At 36.7% G+C, this 9695-nt stretch overlaps 1 long non-coding RNA gene and 1 other non-coding gene across 2 annotated transcripts; both read right to left on the bottom strand.

The window, feature by feature from the left end:
* Positions 1-2308: 2308 nt before the first annotated feature.
* Positions 2309-9605, bottom strand: LOC114063473. Its single transcript, XR_003572560.1, has 3 exons — positions 9485-9605; positions 5500-5532; positions 2309-4509 (listed from the first exon to the last, which is right to left on the bottom strand). It is a non-coding gene; the product is annotated as an uncharacterized LOC114063473 (long non-coding RNA).
* Positions 5165-5245, bottom strand: LOC114064025. Its single transcript, XR_003572673.1, has one exon. It is a non-coding gene; the product is annotated as a small nucleolar RNA SNORD93 (small nucleolar RNA).
* Positions 9606-9695: the final 90 nt, after the last annotated feature.

Genomic DNA, 9695 nt, shown 5'->3' with positions numbered 1-9695 from the left:
ATGACAGTAAGTATAAACATTTTTGATTCACTAAAAGAGAGAAGGACACTTCAGCACACATTTAAGGGTCCTGGCATCTTGACAGTAGCAGGCTTTAAATTCCACAGATGTAGAAGTATCTTTACCCTGTCACTAAAACTCTCATCTCTGAAGGAACATTACCAGAATAACTGATCTTGATCAAATAATACATGGCATATTCTGGGTTTTTTTAAATCCATAAGTAAGTATACTTTTCAAAAAAAATACTATTGTATTTTTTGTCACAGGCACACAACAACATCATGTTCTCATCATATTCAGACAATACATACATCTACCCCTTTGTTTCCATGTAAAGAAATATTGGGAAATATAGGCTTTTGGCCAATCTGCCTATGGAAACAGCTGCTGCTCTAGGACAGTTTTTTTGCATTATCTGTAACTCCGTCTGTAACTGAGCTGGAACCTACTCAGCAAAACGAATACAACTGTATGTAACAATGATGTGTTTCTGAGGTAGTAATACCTGAACAGCTCTTAAAGCACTAATTTTTTGAACATTTCACACATGTATTACAAATAAAAAGCAAAGTTGGGTACAAACAAAGGAAAAATATACACCATCTAGGATTAGTATAGGAAAAGATCACTGTGGAGCTTACAGCAGGAAAAACCTGCCATGCTCCCAAAACCTCAGATTATTTCTCCTTAATAACAGTTAACAGTCTCAGCAATGTATAATTTAGGGATGAATAAAATAAGTTTTACACTGGAAAACACATTTCTCAAAGCAGCAGTTTTAGTTAATTGAATCATTATCTTTCTTCCTTCTTCTTGAGCTAAGGGATCCAGTGGCTGACTATAAAATAAGTCTGTAAACAAATGCCTTCAATTAGTGGTTATTTTGAGGACATTTTATGTTCTGCAGAAAAGCAAATTAATCTTTTCCCTTTTGAGATAATTGCATATTCAGGGTTTTGGGAATTATGGAAAATTATCACTATTAGGAGGTGTCAGCTCTTTGTGAGGTATAAAATTACACAAGGTACAAGGAGAAATCACTAAGAAACCCTAAGTGGACTCCTTCATAATTTATTCTTACAAACATTCACACAGCACTTATAAATGTTGAATATAGTGTTAAAGAGGCAGTAACAGGCTACCATAAAGGTTTTCGAAAGACTGCAAAAGTACTCATTTTAATAATAAAATACTATTCTTAAAACTAATTTTAGCCATCTGATCTGATTGCCACACATCTTGGGGAGAATATTCTTCTCACGATCTACAACCTGTCAGTTGTCTGCTATTTCATTGGTGTAAGCTCCTCAGTCTCAGCGATTTGGGCTGCTAGCAATCATTTCCATAATGTTTATAAGAGTTAGAAATGTTTATGTGTGCAAAGCTCTGCATCACAAATCTGGATTTTGTTCTTGTTTCTGTAAGTCACCCAGATGGGTAACCTGCAAAGTTACCACTCTGTTCCTTAATTTCTTCTCCTGTAAAATGAGGATACTGATATTCACTAGCTTTTAAAAATCATTTAAAAATATACATGGTTAATGATTAAGCAGTGTGAATTATCCCTGGTGAGTAAAACACAGCTGCTAATCCACTGACTGATTCACTCTCATATTAGCATCTTTATTTAAACATTCGCAAAACACTCATTTTGTTAAACAGCAACTGCAAAGAAGCTTTTAACCAGCACAAGTGTAATTAGAGTAGTAGAGAAGCAATGAGATTGTGTTCAGCTTTGAGCTCAAGGGACTATCTGGTATTTTAAGTTCAGGTAACTGAAGTAGCAAAAAGAGTTTCCAATTCAAGTCTGCCCTCTCCTGGCTTTAACAAAACACTGTTAATACATTTTGGATCAATGGTGTCTTTCTGTAATGAAGTGGAAGAATTAAATTAATAGAGGTTGATAAAATTTACTAATTTGGACCTTTAGTCAGCATTTAAAAAAATATTTTAATAGTAGTTAAATGATTTTTAATTTTGCTTTTCACAAGTCCCATCTATACTCCCTGGCAGATTCCTGTCCTTCAGGTTTTCAAAAGCCCACCCACCAGAATATCATTCATATTAGAGTTACTGGAACTAATATACAACACGGAAAGTAACATTCTGCAGGTGGCTTTAAAGAAATTTAATAGAAAAATTGCAGAAGAATATTTTGCTATGATACAATTATGACTTTAATATATAGTGCTGTTTTGTACTAGTCAAATGCTAATTCCCTAAGAGACCAGGACCAGGCTAGTCTAATACTCTGTGACTGGAAGCAGCCTGTCCCTTTAAAATATGAAAGGAAAGAAGAAGAATATTTATTACTGTGCTAATTTTAGAAAGAATTTTCCATCACAAATACTACACACAAATAACTCATCTCTCAATTCAGGAGGACTCATTTTCCTTTCTATATTTAAAAGAGAAAGGTAATCGGGGTGTGGGGAACTATCTAAGTTATACTTGCTCATACAGATTCATCTAGCATGATTTCAACCCCAAGGTGACATTTGTGTCTGAAATACAAAATCTGTATCATTATGTGCTGAATGATGCTATCGAGCTGAAAAGCCTCTGGTTCATTTATCTTGTAATCTTCATGCTTCATTACATTTAACAGCATCTAATCTCTCATGACTGCTACCTAAACTTAAAATAAAGGAGTAAAATATTGTTTCTTCAGATATGTGCCTAATATATGCTTTAAAAAAAAAAAGGGAAAAAAACTATTAAAGAAATGACATTTCATTTTGGCCGTTCATGTGCTTGGAAATCAGGGTCAGACTCAGCCTGTGCCAAGTGTGCCTAACAGACTTTATAAAGAAGAACATAAGGAACTTCCACAAATTCTTTGAATGTCTTCTGCATCTGCTAAAACTCTTGCTTAAAAAGCTTTCATGCATAATGAAACTTTTAGGAGTGGGTGTAAGATTTTTCAGGAAGCAGTGAAAGGCACACAATTAATTTGTCCTTACTGGTTTGGGGGTTTTGTTTGTTTGTAGACTTTTATTTTATTTGCTTTAGATAGGAAACTATGCAAAAAGCTACTGAAATCTCATTAATCATTCCAGTACTTACTCCTACAAATCACCCTCTTAAATCAGACTCCAAAGAAACCAGTATCTAAAATGACTGTTGTTCTGCACCTATAGGAGATTAATGTTTAGATTTTTAATAATCCTAACTGAAAAGCAGCAGCATTGATTGAAATGCTTATAGGTATTTCCCTGAAAGGTCATTTGTTTTCTATGCCTTAGTGGAAAGAGTCTTAGATGAACTTACAGGCACGTGAATTAGGCTGTCAATATATGGAGAAGAGAAGATACACTTGTGTGTCTACTTGACAATGTACTGAAATTAATAAAATCTAAAAACATTTGTCTGGGCTAAATATGGGTTATGATTATGCTAAAATAGACAAAGTATGGACAGAAATTTTGTATGAAAGGGAAGCATTTTAAGAGACTAGATTTTATTAGTAAAAACTTCATTAACCATGAGTTGCGCTTCATTTAATCTGCTAGCACCAGACTAGACTTACAAAGGAAGAAGAGAGCTTTCCTTGATCACCTTCTGGTATCTTGGAAAGGCCTTAATTACTCTTCATTATAATACTGAATGACTGATTCTAATCTTCCATGAGCTGAAGTTCCCAAAGAACTTTCAGTGAAATCTGAACTACTGAAATGCAAAACTAAGGACAGACATAAACGCTGATACTTTTATCCATATTGGTTGGGTTTCCGAGCTCTGAATGGCAGCTCTTGCTGGAGCCTCACCTTTAGTTGGCAGCTCAGACAGTGCACTCTGATGGGGCTTGACCAGAGGAGGTGTGAACTGCTCCTCACCTTGTGGGTCGTGGTTAGGCCATGCTGACTTCGGAATATGACTAAAGCTCTGTTCTTTAAGTTTCTGAAGTGAATTCACACAAAGTGAACAATGAAGATAAATTAATACCTACATTCAGTTTACCCAACTAATTCATTCAACATTTAGATATGAGTTATTCCATTTGTACATATACCTGACACATTTACTTCGTTGACTGGCAAATTTTATTCAAGATCTGAAAATACAGATATTTTTACATTTCCTATTAAGCTCTAAACTCTATAATTTTTATTACAAGTTGTTAAAAACTATTATAATGACAATACAAAAACCTAGACTATGCTGTGCTTTAAATTCTATTTAAATTAAAGACATCCTAAATTCAATTTTAATTTATACTTTAAAAGAAAGTCTTAATTTTAACAAACACCCTTCTTGTTTTGGAAGTAACAACAAAAAAGGGTACTTACAGATATATACAGTAACTGAAACTATACATAATTTAACAGTGACTTGACACAAAAGCCAGAACAATCATTTTTTTGGCAGAAAATGCACACAGAAGTTTCACATCCACCTGACATATTACAACTTTGAGGTTCTTCTTTTTGCTTTAGTACCTGTTTTCTCTTTGCTTATAACCAACGCTGTTAGTAACTTCTTGCTGTTGCATTTATCTTGTAAAATCTGAAAAAGTGCATCCAAAAGCATTACTGTAAATCAGTGAAGCAAATGCTGCACATCATTCAATTGCGTTTTCAAATACTTCATTGCCAGAAAAAGTTGTTTCAGCAGCATATTTATTTTTTCTAGTTGGATGTTAAGAAAGACTATTACAAGAGTTATAGAAGAGAGAAAGAAGACTACGACTTACAATTACTATTTTTCAAATCTCAAATTCTATGTTCTGTATCAGAGAGAAATATTTCATTTGCACGCTGCCAACTGATTGCAAAGACTTACATTCTCAGTTTCGTGGTTGTTTCACCATAATGCAATTCACTAAGGTCAGAATTAGTACAAAGGCAAGTATACAAAGCAAAGACTGTTTTGAAAATCAGAATATATTCACTGTTTCCTCATTTTGTTTCAATCATAGTGAACATTTGACTAAAATAAGCATTTTTTAAGTCCTTTGAAATCTTTATGGATGTGTGCTGTTAAAACAACATATTCTTAAGCAACAAAAATCTACCTGAGTTCTGTTGACAAAGAAAAGGTTTACATTCAAATATCTTTAGAGGAAAATCCTCATGGAGTTACTGAAATGTTCACTGTTCAGATGCTAAAAAAAGAGCTTAATGTAAAACCAGAGAATGAGTGAATATATATATGTTAGTTTTGGCCTCAGAAAATCCTTTCATTCATCATTTTTGCGTATCAAGTATGTAAGGAATCAGATTATTGTTTTCATCCTTGGCCAAGTAGTGCAATCATAAAAACATGCATTTAAGAACTGTTTTGTTTTTAGATAAACTACCTGTGGCAAAAGGTAGCAATATCTTTAAGTGTAACACTTCATTTTCATTATTAAATGAAGATGAGGAGAATGGGAAAGTCATGCATCAAACAACAGTAAAGTTTTGCAGCAGGTAATACTCAATTTTTAAGTACATCAACAGTTCTTCTCAGAGGTCTCTAAAAGCACTGGATGAGGTTCTTTGAATGCTGTCTCACCTCAGATTGCTGTTCCTTCTCTCGCCTCGGAAGCTGTAATGAAAAGTAATGATTGTAACTCAACTCCACTCAGTTTTGGTTTATTATTAAATAAATAAATTGTACAATTATTGTATTGAATATACAAACTTACTACACTTTGCTTTTTGTTCCTACCTCTCTGATAATTTTACTAATTTTCTAGATAAGCATCTGTTGTGGTTTCACCCTAGTCAGCAGCCACACAGCTGCTCACTCACTCCCCCACCAGTGGGACTGGGAAGATAAAAGCTGGAAAACTCGTGGGTTGAGATAAAGACAGTTTAATGAGAAGGCAAACGCTGTGGACACAAGCAAAGCAAAACAAGGAATAAATTCACTGCTTCCCATGGGCAGGCAGGTGTTCATTCATCTCCAGGAGAGCAGGGCCATATCACGTGTAACTGTGACTTGGGAAGACAAATGCCATGACTCCAAATGTGCCCCCCTTTCCTTCTTCTTCTTTCTACTTTACATATGAGCATGATTCCATGATATCCCTTCAGTCACTTCAGGTCACCTATCCCAGCTGTCTCCTCCCAACCTCTCATGCAGCCCCAGCTTTCTTGCCAGCAGGGCAGTACAAAAAAGCAGAAAAGGCCTTGGCTCTGTGTAAGCAGCAATAACAAAAACATCTCTATTATCAGCCCTGTGTTCAGCACAAATCCAAAACACAGCCCCATACTAGCCACTAGAGAAGATTAACTCTACCCCTGCCAAAACCAGCACACCATCTGACAGTATCACTTTTCTTGGAAATATTCCATATCAGACAGTGACTAGAGTACATCCAACAAGTATGATACAGAAATTCATGTGAAAAAGATTCAAATTTGGACAGAAAAATTTTTATGTGCATTACAGCTCTGCATTGTAAGCATGCTGTGAAAATATGTCTTCTTGTCTTTGTGAAATGACAAGGAACGTTTCCCAGACCAGTGATTCTGCAGAGGAGCTGGGATTTATTAGACTAAATAAATGGGAATATTAAAATTAAATAGAAGGAACATGATTACTAGGGCACAATAAAAATAGAGAGCTTGATTATAATAATGAAGTGAAACAGAATGCCTAGTCATAATACGCTACCATTTTTACTGACATCGTAAAGATTCAGCCTGCAATGGAAATCCATTAAAGACCTCTTCTTTATGTTCTTGTGTTATTTATACTGATTTATGGTGTAATTCTCAAGTTTGAAATATCTACCACAGACTCTTTGAAATCTAAGTTCCTCCTAAACAGTCAAACTCAAACTTTCATCCAAAGAAGATGAACTTAATGCAGTTTCTTGTCAGTAAATTGAAGAGAAAAATCTCAGGAGAGTGGTAAGCACATAATGGAAGTCTGCAGGGATTTCCTATGTCGTGTTTACAGTGATTTTTCATAGATTTCAATGTGTCACTGCATTTTGTCTCCTTCATCAGCCTTCTGAGTTGCACATACTGTCGCATGGCTTTACTTTCTGGTGTATTGAGATAAAGCTTTAGAGGTCTGAAATTCTTTAACCTGAAAGGTACCCTTTGCACTCAAAACCAAAAAGTCATGTTACAGCCATCTGATCAAATGACATTATTTCCCTGATCTTGAGACTGACACTCAGAGTTATTCAGTCATGTCTCTAAGAATCTCAGTTCTCTCATTTACCCATAAAAATGGAAACGTGGCCATTTTACAATGTGTGTTAGTGGTATTTTTTGCTGTGAAAACACAGCACTTGTGGAATTACTGCTAATCGAGTTAGTAAAACAGCAGGCATTCGCATTCTTGCTGTACCTGTTCAAACCCCTGCAATTTTATTTCTGATTTTATTGTTATTGCTGATCACGTGAAACTACGAGGCAAAAAGAAATTCAGAGAAATTCTTTGTAACAAAAATCTTTCAACACATATGGTATTACTAATTTTCTTTTTCATTCCAGCAACTGGGGCTTTTGTTCTTATTTAATGGATATACCATTCCAAGTGGTTTTGTCCTCATTATCAGCCATAAGAAAAAGATCAAATAAAATCAAAATCCTTCATGGAAGTGTTACCACAATACATTACAAACATGGAGTAATATCCACAGCACACCCACATCATCTTACTTCTGTCTTCTCCAGGCAAAGCCTCCTCCATCAATTTCTTTTGGTATCCATTTCTTTGGGTATTACTTCTCCCTTCAAAACAGCTAATTTTTTAATGCCCCATTATAGGAATCTTTGTTTTAAGGGTTAATTTTCATTATCTCAGTTATTAGAGTAGCACTGTCTCACAAACTTGTAGGAAGGATAACTGCTGCTCTCTTTCTGGCTTTGGCTGGCTGAGTCAGTAGTTCACCAAAGGACTGCTGAGCTCTTCGACCCTCTGGCATCCTAGGTGCCACAGGAGCCAAAAAACAGGCATGGAAAACTTCTGGACTCAGTACAACTATTTACTCTTTGCATGCTCTGGAGTTTTTTGTTTTGTTGTGGGGATTTTGTGGTTTTGTTTGGTTGGTTGGTTGGATTTTTAATACAAATATGATCCTTTGGACAGTGTGAGACTATGGATGTGTGTTATGATGGAAAAAGTGCTGTTCTCCAGTCACTTTTCTTAGTTTACAGATATTCTTTCACAGCCTCAGTACGTAAAACTATGTAAATCTAAACCAGTAGCTATACAGAATCAGCATTGGTTTATTTGCATACCAAAAACACACCCTTGTGCTATTATAGGCCACAGCACTGATTTTGTTTGAAGGAAAGCTGACAAAGAAATATTAACTTTCTTGCTATGCATTTCCTGGCTTCTATGGTTAAATCAAGGAAATAACCTATAAGCTTTTAGTCAAACATTCAAATTGGCAGACATGAGAAATGGTAGCTATTAAGTTTCTGTGCTCTGAAAATTATTCCTTGACAATGCACAAAGGGAAGAAGAGAAAGAGCTGGTACATGTGGCACACTTTGTTGAACACCCTTTCTCAAGAACATCCACAATAAAATTATACTGTGTCACATGTGACACAGTTAAATCAATTCTCAAAGGAGACACAGCTTTTTAACCCTTTGGATCAGTTGATTAGTACATTTGACCTTCTGAATCCCATTTACACTAAAATTACAGGAAGTTTAAGGAAAAATACCTTTCCAGTTTAATTCTACTACAGTGGGTGACTATTTTATTGTACTATTTTATAAGAGATTATTAACAAGCTGTGGGCTGTAATGAACAGTTGGTTTTGTATGTTTAGAAAGAACAAGCTGTAACCGTAACCACAGTGTGGAAACAGATCGTACTTGGTCTCACCTACCCAGGAAAACCACTTTAATACAAACTGCTGGAAAATAGGTTTCTCCAGCAACCACTTCTCTTCCTTTGCAGAAAAGCAGGTTCAATAGTTTGAGTTCTCTTTTGTGTATGACATTTGAGTAAGCCATTACTGACAAATGAATGTGCCTCTTGCCCTACACGTGTTTGGCAGAGACCACTCATTTATTTGTTAAAAAAGGAAGTGCCTCAGTGCTTATACGGGCTGTGAGGTTGTAAGGACAAGGCCAACGTGCTGTACTGGCAGTTTTCAGACATTAGGTCTCTCCTTGTATTTCTAGTCAAGCTTTCATTCCCTGAATTCTGTGTTTCCATGGACAGAACACATCGTGCAGCCTGGTACTGAAGATCACAAAACACCCAGAGCTGGAAGGAACCAATAAGGATCATCGAAATCCAACTCCTGGCCCTATATGGGACACCAAGAGTCACTATGGGACACCATGTGCCTGAGAGCATCGTCCAAACACTTAAACTCTGTCAGGCTTGGTGCAGTGACCATTTCCCTGGGGTTGGGTTCCAACACCCAACCACCCTCTGGGCCAAGAATCTTTCCCTAATATCCAACTTAAACCTCCGCTTGACACAGCTTTATGGAGAGCTTCACGGAGAGGCATTTCCATTTTCACCCAGAAATACTTCTCTCGTCACTTCACCTGTACCCTCCACTTACCAAAGGAACTTCCCACCCTCCAAAGGCGGCGCGCGCGTGCACCCCGAGAGCTCCGGGGAAGGAACACAAACGTGACTCCTGCGGGAGCAAAGGCGGACGAAGAAGACTCACAGCGTTTGCAGACCCCAGTCACAGCCGCCCGACCCCGATCCCCCTGCCTGCGGCAATGACAGGCGGGCGCGGCCGGCCAGGGGGCGCAGACACCCCCCCG

The sequence above is a fragment of the Empidonax traillii genome, unplaced genomic scaffold, assembly GCF_003031625.1.
Source record: "Empidonax traillii isolate 1590-97213 ecotype Southwest subspecies unplaced genomic scaffold, ASM303162v1 scaffold17:size2698205, whole genome shotgun sequence".
In the NCBI taxonomy this organism is placed as follows: domain Eukaryota; kingdom Metazoa; phylum Chordata; class Aves; order Passeriformes; family Tyrannidae; genus Empidonax; species Empidonax traillii.
The sequence above is the reverse complement of the archived record's forward strand: the minus strand, read 5'-3'. Positions and strand labels throughout refer to the sequence as shown.